Source organism: Marmota marmota, unplaced genomic scaffold (genome assembly GCF_001458135.2).
Source record: "Marmota marmota marmota unplaced genomic scaffold, marMar, whole genome shotgun sequence".
Classification (NCBI taxonomy): Eukaryota; Metazoa; Chordata; class Mammalia; order Rodentia; family Sciuridae; genus Marmota; species Marmota marmota.
In genome coordinates this window covers 12,716,718-12,732,108 of record NW_026000108.1, presented here as the reverse complement: position 1 = coordinate 12,732,108, position 15,391 = coordinate 12,716,718, and the positions used below count along the sequence as shown (strand labels likewise).

Genomic DNA, 15,391 nt, shown 5'->3' with positions numbered 1-15,391 from the left:
TGGGGGGGGGGGTACCAGGGACTGAACCCAGGGGCACTTAACCACTGAGCCACATCTCTAGCCCTTTAAAAAAAATTTTATGTAGAGACAGTTGCTTAGGGCTTCACTAAGTTGCTGAGGCTGGCTTTGAATTTGCAATCCTGCTGACTCAGCCTCCCGAGCCACTGGGATTGTAGGCACGAGCCACCACACCCAGCGTTTTTGAGTTTTCCAACTTGGGATGGTGCTAATGATAAATATAAACTGTATTTGAGACTATTAATACCTGGAATAACAGTGATAATTGATATTATCAATTATGATTGAGTGCTTAGCCTTTTATATGCCTTATTACCTCATTCAATTCCAAAACAATAATAAGAGGTAGGTACTCTTACTATCATGTTAACAGGTAGGGACAATGAAGCTTAGTGAAATTAAATAGCATATCTTTTAGTTCTGTGTTATGAACATTTGAAGAAATGTCTGTACCTTTCAAGAAGAAATTAATGATATGAAAGCTGTTCTATGTGAAAAGCATCTCATTTAAAAAAAATATTAAGTAGAAAAAAAATGGGCTGATAAATGTAGTTCAGTGGAAGAGGGCTTGCTGGTATGTGCTAGGCACTGGGTTTGATCCCCAGGATTATGCAAAAGAAAAAAAGAGAGAGAACTTTCCATTCTCTGATGTTTAGTAGCTTAGGATTAGAATTTGTTTTATTTGAATTATTATTTTTCTTTTATATGAACTACTATATATTATGTTTCTCCTTTTTAATGATTAGTTCTCTTAGTATTTAATAATACACAGATTATGGAAATGCCAGTGACATTAGACCTTCTTTGTGAATGGAGAAAGCTTTTTACCTCATCTAAATACAGCTCATACAGTCTCTTGTAATTAGAAGCTAGTAGAAAATACTCTTAAAGTGTTAAACATAGAATAGGGGAGGAATGTCCTAGTCCAAAAGTGAACTTTTAACTAGTTTTATATGTACTTTACTTTAGAACTATTTCAAAATTGAATTCCTTCTAGAAGTTAACTTTAAAGTTAACTAGCATGCTAGAATAAAATGAAATCTCCATGATGATATGGATTTTATTTAGTTTATTCCAGAACCTCAGCATCTGGGACATTACCTGTCACATCCTAGATCCTTAGTAAATATTTCTTGAATGCATTAATTAGTACTAAGTTAAACTATATCCAGTTATTATTTATATCCAAGTAAATTATTTAGCATGTACATTTAGCATGTACATATAGATTCTTTTCCTACATTGTAAATATTGCTGTGAATATTGTCTGAATGTCATTCAACATGTTTTGAAAGTGGATAGACCTGGACCTATACATTCAAAATATCTGTCCAAAACTATCTACATGAAATGTAAACTAAATTACTTTGCTTTTAGCTTCGTATTCTCGGATCACACCTGAAGTGTGCAAGTCACTGGCTTCCATTTAGGAAGATGTCTCTTTTATTTTTAAATTAAAACTCTTGGACTTGACTAAATCGGACAAATAGTACGGACATGGTACCTAAGTGCAACATATTGTTAAATATATAATAAAATGAAGCTCTTCTTGATCCATTTTTTTTTTCCTGCTCGTCTTTTATTTATTCCCATAAATGTAACAGTCATATAAAAACTATTGTGGTATGGTGGGGTGTTTTGTTTTTGTTGTTTTTCCTAAAGATGATATTGTTGGATTTGATGAAGTTATTTGAAAAATTATTTGATAGCTCTTATTAACCCCCTTAAATTAAATGATAGCCAGGTTTTATATATAAAGTTTCCCATGCTTTTTTGGAACACAGGCCATTTTCCATTCAAACTCTTAATGTTTAAGCTTTATACTAAAGTATGAAATAAATACTAATTAAATTCACTAACCAAATGGACTATGACTGATGATAGTGTTTAGTTTCTTAGAGTGTTAATCTTTTAGATTGCTTTTCACTTAATGCAGCTATCTTTTAAGTGATAGGTTTTTTTTAAATTTAAGAATATATTTTAACATTATAATGTAATCAGATTCAAAAGTCAATATACAAAACCAACAGGTTTTTTTTTAACTTTAGCAATGATGAACTGCAAAACAAAATAAAAGGATATTATAATTCATAATAGCAACAAAATATATTTTTATGTAGAAATAGGAAACATGCAAGATTTTCATGAAAGGATATTTAAAAACCTGTATACATGAAATTCTGTTCTATATTTTTAAATAGGAAGATTCAGCATTATAGACATTGACAAGTTGGTTCTCAAATACATGTGAAAAAAACAGCAGTGATTAGCAAGTTAATTTTTTTAAAAAGTAATAATGAGACTTGATTTACTAATTATCAGAACATAATATAAAGCAATTAAACAGTATGTTTTGACATAGATATAGACATTACTTTGGAACACATTACTCAGAAAAGATAGAAGGACAACCCAAAAACATACTGAAATATAGCTTATAATAAAGGGGGCATATAAACTTAGTAAAAGTATTCTAGACTTTTCAACAGACTGCATTATGTCAATTGTCTAGCCTTCTAGGGAAAAAAAATTAAACTCACAGCTGACATCATATGCAGAAATGACACATCAGAGAACTTAGAAATTAACTGTTAAGAACAAGTTGGATATGGTGATGCACATCTGTAATTCCAGCTATTTAGGAAGCTGAGACAGGGCAATCACAAGTTTGCGGCCTCAACAACTTAGTAAGACCCTGTCTCTGGTCATCTGTGGACTGAGACCTCTGAAACCACGAGCTCCCAAATAAACTTTTCTTCCTTTAATTGTTCTCTTCAGGTCTTTTGGTCATGGCAGCAAAAAAACTGACTAAAACACCTGTGTTAATTTCCCATTTATTGCACAACATTTGAACTTGACTAGAGTTAAATACCCAGTCATGTCTTGGTTTTCTATCTTTACAGTACTTATTTTACACATCTCTGTTTATACCTCCAGCAACTAAAAGTCGCCTTTCCTTTTTGTAGCACAATCACCTTTTATCATTTAACTAATTAATTTATTGTCTGTATTCTGTGTGATTTTTGTTCTTTTGGCTAAGTGGTACATCTCCAGGACTTGGCATAAAGTAGGAGTTTAATAAATATTTGTTATTATCCGTACATTTACCATCTCAATTTCTCTTTTCTGTCCTTCCTGATTAAACTTTCTTCCCTTTCATTCCATTAAAATTGTTTTATCAATTTCGTTGTATTTCCATCTTGTCCTTTTTAAAGAAAAACCAATTAGTATTTACCTTCTTCAGCATCATGTCTAAAAGTTAAATCACTTTCCTTTTTTGGTTTCTTGGAAATTGTAATCCTTTAGATTCTTATTATTTTCCTTTCTTGTGAATTGCTCATTTCACATGCTTCTTGCTGGATTTCTTCTTGATCTCTAAATATTGAAAAGCCACAGGAGTTGGTCCTCAACTGTCTTCTTTTCTTGATTTATCTTCACTCGCTTGATGGACTCTTTCAGTTATATGGCTTTAATTGTCATGTGTGTGCTGATAATATCTAAATATTAGTCTAATCCTGACCTTTTCTCCAGTTTTACCCTCTGGCAATCAGTTATATATCTAACTGCTTTTATTTCTTCTTAGAATATCTAATTACATCTCAGAATTACCTAGAACAGAATACTTGATTTTAATCTTTTCCCCTACTTCAGCCTTTCCTGTTTTAATAAAAGGTACCACTCTTGACTCGATTGACCAAGCTCCACAGCTAGGAAGGAGCTTTTCTTCATTTTTCACTGTCTCTTATACCCTACATCCAAAAATCAAGTCTCTACCTTGAAATTTATCCTAAACCTGATCATGTCTCATTATTTCTTTTGCTACTACTCTATTCAAAGAACTGTTGTCACTTGCTTATATTTTCATCTTTGTTTCTACTTTTTCCTCTCCTCACCAATAATTTTTCTACCCAGAAAGCAAGATAATGTATCTAAAGCTTAAACCAGGCAATTTTTCCTCTGCCCAAAAGCAGCTGAGGAATTTGCATGTCACTTAGAATAAAATTTAATTATGCCTCTTCCTTGATCACATCTTTTGTTGTTTATTCTCTTGACCATTTACTGACTGCTTTTTCTCAGATGTGCTAGCCTTATCTTATATTAGGGTCTTCATGCTTGCTATTACCTTTACCTGGAATCTTATTTCTACCAGGGAACATTTTTCATTCTTTGACGTCATCAGACATTACTCCTGTCTTAACCATGCTCTGACTCAACATTCAAATAGAATTATTCATTTCAGTAGCTCTCTTTTGCCTTATTTCACTTTTACCATTTATTTTCAGTCTGAGCCCCTTTTAAAATCTGTTTATCTGTTACTTTTATAGTATGAGAACCAATTGGGCAGAAATTTTGTCTGTTTCACTGTATTTTTAGTACGTAGAATAGTTTTAATTATACACCAAGTTAATATCAATATGTTAATTGAGCACATTTAAACTATTTGAAAAGGAAAGGTTTAAAAATCAAAGAGGATTTTAAAGTCATGATTACCTATTCACAGTTTTTTTTAATCTTGACTGACAGCTATAGTACACTTGACCTTTACAAAAAAAAATGTAGTGAGTCCTACCTTGCAGTTGATGAGTGCTAATATTTGAACATGTTCTGAAGATCAGACAAAAATACTGAAAATATATTAGTACTATAAACTTCCTTCAGAAATGCTTAGTTGTTAAATTATTCTTTGAATGGTTTTACACAGCCCTAGTGTCCTTTTGAAGTAAGTATTTTAAAAACTTTTGGAAAGAAATAGGCCTTTCAGTTTTTTATATATATAAGTCTTTAGGAGTTGGTCTAAATAATTTCTTTGCATATTTTAATTAATTTGAGAAAGTATAATCTAGCAGGAGAGAGGGGAAATTGCTGGCCTTATTGTTAAGAGATGTAATTCTATTTTGAACCCTGTTTTTTAAATTGCCACGTCCTTGGTTAATATTTCTTCCCTATGCTCTGTGATATGCTCCCTATGCTCTGTGATAACAGTAAAAATAACAAGTATCACACTATGTAGTTATATATATGCTATTCAGAATACTTTATATTCAAGTGGTAAGTAAGAAGCACTACTTTTATGTGGCAGTAACAGAAGAATCAATATGTGCTGTATGACTGGTTAGTATTAATGTACAAAATAATATTTCTCTATTTTCTTAAGAAACTAACTATGTCACCCACCTCTGTGCTCTTCTATAGAATATTACTAATTTAGTTTTTTCTCCAGGCATAACTTTTCTTTAAGCAAGACAAGTACATTATGCTTTATAAAACAAATATCAGGTACATTACTTGCTCATTAATTCAGCAAAGCACTACTAAGCTCCAATTACATGTCCGGTGCTGTTCCAAAATATTAAATAATTCTTTTCTCATAGACTTTTATGTTTTATTGAGGGAAAGCAAATAACCAAGGTCCCTTCTCCTGCAGTTTTTCAATTAATATCACCCAAGACTGTATTTGCAGTTTTGTTTTTAAATGTGATAATTCTCTTTATGTCATGATCACACTCATTTGAAACGGTAAATGTTTTTATCTACATCATCTAAAATTTAAAGATTTGGTGAAGTCTTTTTGACTCCTTTATCTTTGTTTGGCTTACTTTGAGCATCAAGTTGAAAGATTTCCTTAATCAAACTTTTTATTGGGTTATGTTAAATGATTCTTTAACATCTTTAATCTTGACTTCTTTAAATCCAGCTTCCTTTAGTAAGATGTAAGAGCTTTAGCTTTATAATCAACATTTTTTTTTTAACTCTTGGATGTTAGCAAACATTGGTTATGTTCTGTCATACTCCATTTATTGTTTATTGTTACACTTTTGTCCAGGCCTGGTTGTATTAGTCAGCTTTTTCGCTGCTGTGACTAAAGACTAAGTTTATGATTAAGGAACAATTGTAGAGGAGGAAAAGTTTATTTGGGGGCTCAAGAGTTTCAGAGGTCTCAGTCCATAGATGGCTAGCTCCATTCCTTGGGGCTGAAGATGAGGCAGAACATCATGGTGGAAAAGTGTGGCAGAGGGAAGCAAGCAGCTCTCATGATCAGGAAGCAGAGAGAAACTCCACTCACCAGATACTAGATGCATATCAAGAAGGCATGTCCCCTGTGACCCATCTCCTCCAGCTATATCCTACCTGCCTTTAGTTACCACTCAGTTAATCCCATCAGGGAGATTAATTCACTGATTGGGCTAAGACTCTCATAATTTGATCATTTCTTCTCTGAATCTTCTTGCATTGTCTCATCCATGAGCTTTTGGGGAACACCTAATATCTAAACTATGACACTGGTTGGACTGCAGTATCTTTTAACCAAAACTTTCGTAAATCCTACATCACAGAAATGTCAAATGCACTAGCATCCTTCATTATATATTCATTTTCAATATGTTGATACTCATTATCAATATGCTTATAGTGTGTGATATGTCCATTGCCTGTAAGCTGTGGTAATAACATTTAACTATAGGCAAAAAGACCATATAAATGTTGTGTTCAAAAACAAATAAGAAAAGGTGTATATGAGCATGGACTATTATCAGAGAGCCTTATTTGAAAGATTTTTCTTTTTCTTATGTTCTTTGATGAATCATAAAGGATACTCAAGTCTTATTATTTGAACATCATAAAATAAGCTTCATTAACATTATCTTATAAAGGGTGTGAGCTGGGGATATAGCTTAGTTGGTAAAATGCTTGCCTTGCATGCACAAGGCCCTGGGTTCACTCCCCAGCACCCCCGCCCCCGCAAAAAAAAAAAAAAAAAGGTGTGAGTTTTCACAAACTAAGACCTTTGTTAAAGACTTTTAACAAAGGTCTTAGTTTAATATCACCTTTAAAATTATCACTTAAAAAGCAATGTTGAACTATTTTTGGACATCATCACATCTAATATCATTCTGTTTTTCTAAAACATATTTGGGGTACCGTTTACCCCCGTAAAGTTTGTGTTTCATCAAAATTGAGAATGTATGGTGATTTAAACACATTTGTCAGTTCATCAGGGAATACTGCTATGGCCTCACTGTTAGCATGTTACTGATGGTGGTCCCAAGAATCTAGGGGGAAGGGTCCTGGGGTCACATTGTGTCTCTTAGCTCTTTTGTTATCACAGGAGGAAATTTCAAGCAAAACCTGAAATGTGGTGAAAGTATAGCCAAGCTTGTTAGGAGAAAGGAAAGATGCCCTTAAGTGAAATGGTGACTCATTTCAAAGTAGAAAGCAGTGTGATGCTCTTTTGTTACCCTACTTATTATTGGGGATATTAGGGAAATTTCTAGGGTTCTGCCCAGGTACCATTTTTCAGCTTTTGACTGACAGTAAGATGACATCAGATTTTAGAGTCTTTTCTGTACTTGATTTTACCCATAGGTACCCAAGTGAAAGCCATGGGGGAGAAATTTTTACCATTATAAGATTAAAATTATAGGTTAAAGATCTAAAAGCAGCTCTTGGTCACCTTGGCCCGTGATGACTGGTTCTAATTGGAACTTGTGGTTGGAAGGCTTTTCTTGTGATTGTTCTGTCTTCCTGAGTCTTGGAATCTTCATCTGTATAAAGGTCACAAAAGTCCTGTTTTCCAGGCAGTTGTTGTTCTTGTATCTTCAGGGAGGAGTCTTGCATTCCTTACCCCTGAGAATAGCCTTTAGGATAACAGGTTGTCAAGGAATTTAACATATTATATTGACTTACGCCACAGCAGAATAGTCTTGGGTAAATTGCTTTTAAAAGAAAGCATGTAGAAGTCTAATACACAGGCCCAGGTTATAGAAGTTATCTTAACGTCTTATGTTTTCCCCTTAACCAAACTTTTTTTACCTGTGATTTTCAAATTATATAGTTTGCAGTTATTAAATTTCTCAAAACTCTGGACTTAACTCTTTCAGTAAATCATTGCCTTATTCTTATTATATACCATAATACATTGTGTTAGTTTATTATAAGAGAATATGTAAGAAATATTTATGGAAATATAAAAAAATAGTCCAAATAATCCTACTTGAAATTAGAGCTAAGAAAAAAATATATTGCTGCCAGCATAGGTTTTACAATAGAGATGACAATTGAGCAGAAATTCCCCAGTAGAAGAAAGCAAAGAAAGTGAATAGCTCTTGTATCAAGGTTCTTTATTCAGATTTACTAACTTTGGCCATATTAAGGAAAAGGGGGAGTTATTAGGAGGCTATTGAGTAATGAAGATTTTCAAAATTTTCTAAAAGCTAAAGGACTCAGCATGGCAAATATGCAGGAACTACGTCAAAGACACATTATAATAAACAGGTCTGCATAACTTGAGGTTTATGTCTTCATAGTGTTTATTTTCCAGGTCCTAAGAGGAAACATTCAAGTGGCTTAATCTTCATTAGGAAACAGAGAGAAGGGATCTAGTCTCGTCCACATCTATGGTACAAGTGAGATGAGAATAGCTCCCCAGAAAATGAATATGCCCAAACAGACCAAGAGTACAGAAAAGCTTAAGAGTTTTCAGATGAAGTGTGTTTTTTATAATAGTGCTCCAACCTAGTAGGTAAATGCCTTGAAAAGGAGATTAGTGTACTAAAAATAGATGACTTTGGGTACTAGACAGTATTCCTCCTCCGCCCCCCACCAAATGTCCACTATGTCCTAGAACCAAGAACACTATTTCAACCCTTGGACTGCTTCAACCCTACAGTGTTTGACTTTGCTTGGTATGTTCCTCTTTCTTGGGAACCCTCTTTAGCTTTCATTTCATTACTTTCTTCTAGTGTTCTTTAGTTCTCTGAACATTGTATCCCTCTTTCTTTCCTCTGGTTTTTTTTTCCCCCGTGATACAAGAAGAAGGTGTAAACAGGAGTAAAGTGATTTTTCATATTCTTTGTTTCATCCCTTGAATGTTAAGGCTTCCTTCTCATACTCCCTAGACAATTTTACCTAATTCTGTAGCTTAAAATCTTCAATTTCTATTTATAGGAAATCTGTATTGCTAGTCTTCATTTTTCAAGTTCATATTTGTTTCTACTTCAGATTTCTACTTCTAGGTATAACCCACAAGAATTTCAAAGAAGACAGTATGCATAAAATTAGAATATTTTTGTTGTTCTTTTTGACTTCTACATTTCCCTTTCCTAAGCTGTTAGATTCTTTTCCTGTAGACTATACTGTTATTGTGTTTTTCATGTTATAATTGAATTTATCTGTCTCCTCTGTTATTTTGTCATCAATTTTATTTTAAAAACGAAGTTATTCCCTTACTGGAAAACCTCTGACTTTATTTTGCTACTTAGTATCAATAGCAGAGGTGCACTGAAATTCTTCTATACTTACATGTAATGTTTTTTGCTTCTCTTTTCTTCTTTGATGAATTCTGAATCATCTTTAATAGAAGAAATGCTTTAGTTTTTCTGGTCCTGTCCCTGTTTTTCTTTTCACTACCCTTAGGCAAAAAGGAGTTACCTTCTTAGATTTCCTGAAACATTACATGTGTGAAATGGAGCATGAGTGTCATGTGTTCTTTCAAAAAGAGAGTATAACAAAAAAATAAAAATCTGTCATGTAGACATCTGTCCACAGTTCTGCTTGTTCACATTACACTCTATAGCAACCATGATACATGAGATAAATGAATTTACTGTTACATAATAGCTCCTGTTTTTTACAAGCTTCATGTACTGTTATCATCTTTGCAAATAAGTGTAATTCCCTTGTTTAAAAAAGTTATGTTTCATAATACATGATAATTTATGATGTTGTATGGTATAGACTCTACCTGTGAGTTTTTAAAGGGATTTTTATGGATAATTTTTACTCTACAAAATGATTTTTACCTTAGTCAATTTTAGATGCTATCATATTGATCTTAGTAACTTTTGACATTCCTGGGGGGCAAGGAATATCTTTACAGTATTTATATTTTTAGTTCTTTGTGTAGTAAATATTTTTTAGAGAGGAATTTTGGTCATAAAACAAATACATATAAGATACTCTTAGTATGTGCTATATAGTCTTCCCTTGGTATCCATGGGAGATGGGTTCCAGGACCCCTAAGGTACAAAAATCCGTGGATGCTTAAGTCCCTTATATAAAATGCCATAATATTTATGACCTATAAACATCTTCCCATTTATTTGAAATTGTTCTGTATTACTTAGAATGTATAATATAATGTAAATGTCATGTAAATAGTTGTTATATTATCTTTGGGAAATAATGACAAGGAAAAATATCTGGGCATGATCAGTACAGATATGATTGTCCCCCCCAACCCCCCCCAAATTTATTTATTTATTTTGTACCAGGGATTGAACTCGGGCACTCAACTACTGAGCCACATCCCCAGTCCTATTTTGTATTTTATTTAAAAACAGGTTCTTAACTGAGTTGCTTAGCACCTCACCATTGCTGAGGCTGGCTTTGAATTTGCGATTCTCCTGCCTCAGCCTCTGGAGCCACTGGGATTACAGGCATGTGCCACTGCGCCCAGCCCCCCAAATTTTTGATGTATAGTTGGTTGAATCTGCAGATGTGGAACATGCAGAGACAAAAAGCCAACTGTATTTTCTTCTTAATTTATGTACAATTAAATTGTGCATTTTAGGTATAGGTTTGAAAAAAAAAGGTCTTTTCCTAAATGCATGTTTATGTACACTATATACATGTGTGTGGTTTTTGTAATACCATGGTTCAAATCTAACAAGTTTAGGATACCATATACAGCAGTATAGTTCAGGAGTATTGCCAAGAAACCAAGCCAGTTAAGGAGGAGCCTACTCAAGGGTTGATATGATATAAAAGTAGCTTTCTTAGTTCCTATATATTTGGGTGTCTTAAAAAGTTTGCTCTATGAAATGTGTTTCTAGTTTGTATTTCTTTTGCTTTTTTAAAAAATTAAGGACTGGTGATTACATACATGTTCATTCAGTTCTCCTGCCACGGGTCTTCTCTGTGTATGAGAAGATGTTGTGAAAAAAATTAATAGTTTATTTTTTTAAACATCTTGGGCAATCTACATGTCTCAAGTCTGTTTTTCTCTGGTTTTTCTCTTTTGAATACATTTTAAGTTTTTATTCTTTTCATAGTATTGTAAATTAAGCCACTTTTATTAGTTTGTATATTTTAAAAGTAGTCATTATCTCTGTCATGTATCTAAAAAGGGGAGATTGTAAGATAACTTTAAACTGTAGTGACAATTCTCACACCTAGGTTTTTTATTCTGTTTTAAAGAAGTATCTGTAAGCCACTTCGAAATCTCAGAGGCTGCTAAATCTTAATGTCTATTATTTACTAAGCTGTAAGAAGTCTAGGGTTACAGTGGAGTGTTTGACCAAATATTGTATTTATAAAAAGTGATCAGTTAGTTTTGTAAACTACCATTGGGGCACTTTTAGTTTACATATAATTATGAACTGTCTGCTATAGCCATTGCTAGTTGTGTATTATATCCACAGCTCTCTCAGACTATTTTATAGTTTTTCTGTAGACTTCCAGCCTCCAGAACTATGAAAAAACGAATTTCTGGGCTGAGGTTGTAGCTCAGTGGCAGAGCGTTTGCCTAGCACGCGTGCGGCATTGAATTGGATCTTCAGCATGATGTAAAAATAAATAAAGAACGAACAGTATTGTGTCTGTCTACAACTAAAAAACGTTTTCAAAAAAATGAAAAAGTCATAATTTCTTTTTATAAGCTACCAGTCTAAGATATTCTGTTACTGTAGCCCACAAGTACTAAGTTGCTGATCCTGGCCTCCAGAAGTACTAAGGCAAGGAAGTGCTTTCTTAAATAGTGTGTACATGTTACTGGGGATTATATAACATATTCATTATCTGACAGATATTACACATAAGATATTCACTGAAGTGCAGGACTTCTATTTATGTAGATTTATATCCTTAATAAGATACAGATTCTCCAGTATAAGAAAATCAAGAAGTGCTTTTTGCATGGCTTGTGCTGGGACTATTTTGTGTTGCCAAGACCTAAGAAAGTACTCAAAAAAGAGTGGAAAAAGAACTCTGATGGCCAAAGTTAGAATTTGAGCATCAAAATAAATAACCATAGAATTGAATTATAACTCATACATTAAAATAAATATCTATATTTTTATACTAATTCTTTGTGAGTGAAGAAATAAATAAGGAAGAAGAGACAGAAGGACAGCTCTTCCTTACAGAAGAAGCCCACATTTTAAAAATGCATAAGGAATGAGAAAAATAAAAATCACCTTATAATAGTATGATTGAGTGCTAAAATGAGTGGGTAAAAGTTTTGTTGAGAAACAAGGTATTACATGATCTAAAAACTGTCTTCTCCAAAATTGTAATTACAAAGAGACAAGTAGTAACTTTGCACTGGATAAATCCAGCAGACACCAGCTGATCAAAGTTAACATCACCTGTACTATGACATAACACATACTGCTGAGAAAACATATCACTTCTATTGTATTCTTGCCAAACATTCATAACCACAAATTGACCATGAGAAAGAATCAGATAAATTTAGGGTCATCCACCAAATTACTGCATAGTACTCATTAAAAATTCCAGGGTCATAAAAAATAAGGAAAGACTGAAGAGCTTTTACTGATTCAAGACTAAGGACACATGACAACTCAGGTATCCTAGTTTGAATTCTAGAAACAGAAAAAGGTCATTAATGGAAAACTAGTGAATTCCAAATAAGGTCTAAAGATAATAGTATTATACCAGTGGTAATAATTGTACTGTGATTAAATAAAATGTTAATATTCTGAGAAAACTGGGAGAAGGATGTATAGAAATTTTGTGCTATTTTTGAAGCCCTTCTGTACTTAGAAGTTATTAAAAATTAAAACAATTTATAATAATAAAAATATAAAGCAGGTTAATTTTTATTGATATTTAATGTACAGATTGACTTATGCTGTATATCAGATGGCTTTTGTCAGGTAAAGGAGAATGAGTGTTCTGGGGGAACAAGTGTAAGAGTTCAGCTTCTCAGACAAGAAGGGATAGAGACTGGAGCTTTTACTCTTTGATTTTTGGTCATGTGTTATGATATAGTACAGTTTACATGGTCAGTTAAGTGGATTTACATATTCTCCTATAGAGTTGTTCTCCTAAATTAAGTCCCAAAAATAATTATTGGTTTTAAAAGATTTCTATTATTAATGAACCTTCCTCCAAGTATGTGCTATGCTTTGTGATTTTTTTTTTTTCTCAGAGTAGCATGGCTATGTATTTTTGTTTGTTTGTTTTAATGTGGTGCAGGGGATTGAACCTTGTGCATGTGAGGCAGGTGCTCTACCAACTAAGCTATATCCTCAGCCCTGACTAAGGATTTTGTTTAAAAAATATATATATATATATATATATTTTAAACAAAATATATAGTATATATAATATATATATATATATATAAAATGCATTCTCAGTTTTGTTAAACAGTAGGTAAATGTTTAATTGATAAGCTGCTACATAAAACTATGGTAGTACATGACTTTTACTAAAACCTTAAATAAACTGTGAGAAATGAAACCTGGGAGTGTATATAACCAGGGACAAGAGTTTCCTTTGTGATAATGGTATGGATTCTTTTGATAATGTATAAGTCTTCATTCTTCGCCAGCCTTAGAACCAGTTAGCTCATAATCCATTAATTCAAAACTTATTTTTATTTAATAACTTTCTTCAGTGACTCTTTAATAGAAACTTTGACATAAAAGTCCTTACTGCCTTTGAAGAATGAAGAGTCATTCTGAAATATTTATCAAGTTACCATGTTGTAGTACCATGGTAAATCACTGAAAATGTATGATACGTTTTTTTGTCTCAGGGAGAACACTGACTTGTTATGGTTGAATACAGGAGAGATGGAGTAATTCATGTGTTCTTGGTTCTCTCATTGTCTTGAATTTTAGTACACTCTACTCAGGTGTATTGAAATTGAAGATAGGATGAGCCTCAAGGTATTTCTTCAAGAAATTTATAGTCTTTAAATTGTAGTCTTTACACTGGATCATTCCATAGTAGATTGTCAACTCCTAAAGAGCAGAAATTATGTATTCTTTCTCTGTGTCTTTTTTATTACCTTTAGCAACAATAATAGTTATAGTAGGGTCTCCTTCCTTTCTTTTTTAAGGAGACTGTGTTCTTGCCAAAGATGACCCTGAAATCATGGGTTCAACTGTTCTGCTGTCTCAGCCTTTCAGGAGCTGGGACTATACACCCCATGTCACCACACCCGGCTGTATATAGAATGTTGATAATAGATTTTTAATAACTTATAAAAATGAAAAGTTATCTTTAGTTAAAACAACTCTGTACCTTATAGCCATCCTACTGTTTTCTAGGTTAAACAACTTTTGTAAATACTTGTTAATAATAATTTATTTGCTTTTTGTCTAGAGTTTCATGCTACTTAAAGATAATTAAGAAAGAAACATTTGGAAGTCTGATATTCAATAGGCAAGATAGAGCAAAAATGTTAATATTGCTAGTTGAGTATTAACCCTCACTCCCCAGTTTACTTTTCTGTTACTGTAACATACAGATTTTTTTGTTTTAGTGCTGCCACTTGAACCCAAGGCCTCACACATGCCAGGCAAGCAGTCTACCTCTGAACTGCACCCCTAGCCCATATTTAGATATTCTACCTGATTTTATCATGACCAGAAAACAATTATGTTTAAATTCTGTGGTAGTCCATAGCAGCCCCTATCAAACTTAACTGATTGGGAGTAGACATTTTTACTTCATTGGGCTTGCCTCTTTTGTTAAAATATTAGATTTTCTTTGGTAGGGAGTCTGCTTTTTAACACTTTTTGCTTTGTTTTCCATTGTTCCTAGGAGTGGACCAAATATTACATATCTAAAAATTCATATAAAGATGTTTGTGTCTGTTGGGTACCATATTTGTGGGTATATTGTACAAGTCAAACATTTATGGCACACTCAGTTGTAATTCCCCACAATCGCCTCTGGACAATACTTCTAAGCTTTGTGGAAGGTGGGTGTGATAGAAAAGGAATAAGGCATTATCTAGATGACAGCTTTGTTGGGGCAGAGATTGATACTTGAAAGCTAGTGCCATTGCTGCTGAGGAGGCAGAAAAGCAGCCTATTATGGGAAATGAATCAGCATTCCGAGTAATTTTTAGTCATATTTTCACTATAGCACTGACCTTTGTGTAGAGATATGAGCATTAAATTAATGTCCCTATACTTTTGTTAACTGAATTTATCCCTATAAGAAGAAGATGTTTTACCCTTTCTGTTTAAGACCATAATTTACTGTTTTGTGTACCTAGTATGGTAGTTAGGCCAACAGAAAAGACTCATGCTATTATTCATCTGTTTTGATCTTGTCTTACGTGGTAGAATATAACAGTAAATTGGGAAGAGGTATGAACTGGATGGAACAG

General features: G+C 33.1%; 1 protein-coding gene across 10 annotated transcripts in view; it reads left to right on the top strand.

Annotated features, from left to right (window-relative positions):
- Lcorl (ligand dependent nuclear receptor corepressor like) overlaps window positions 1-15,391 on the top strand; it is a 123,396-nt gene that overhangs the window by 23,502 nt on the left and 84,503 nt on the right. The window lies entirely within an intron of this gene.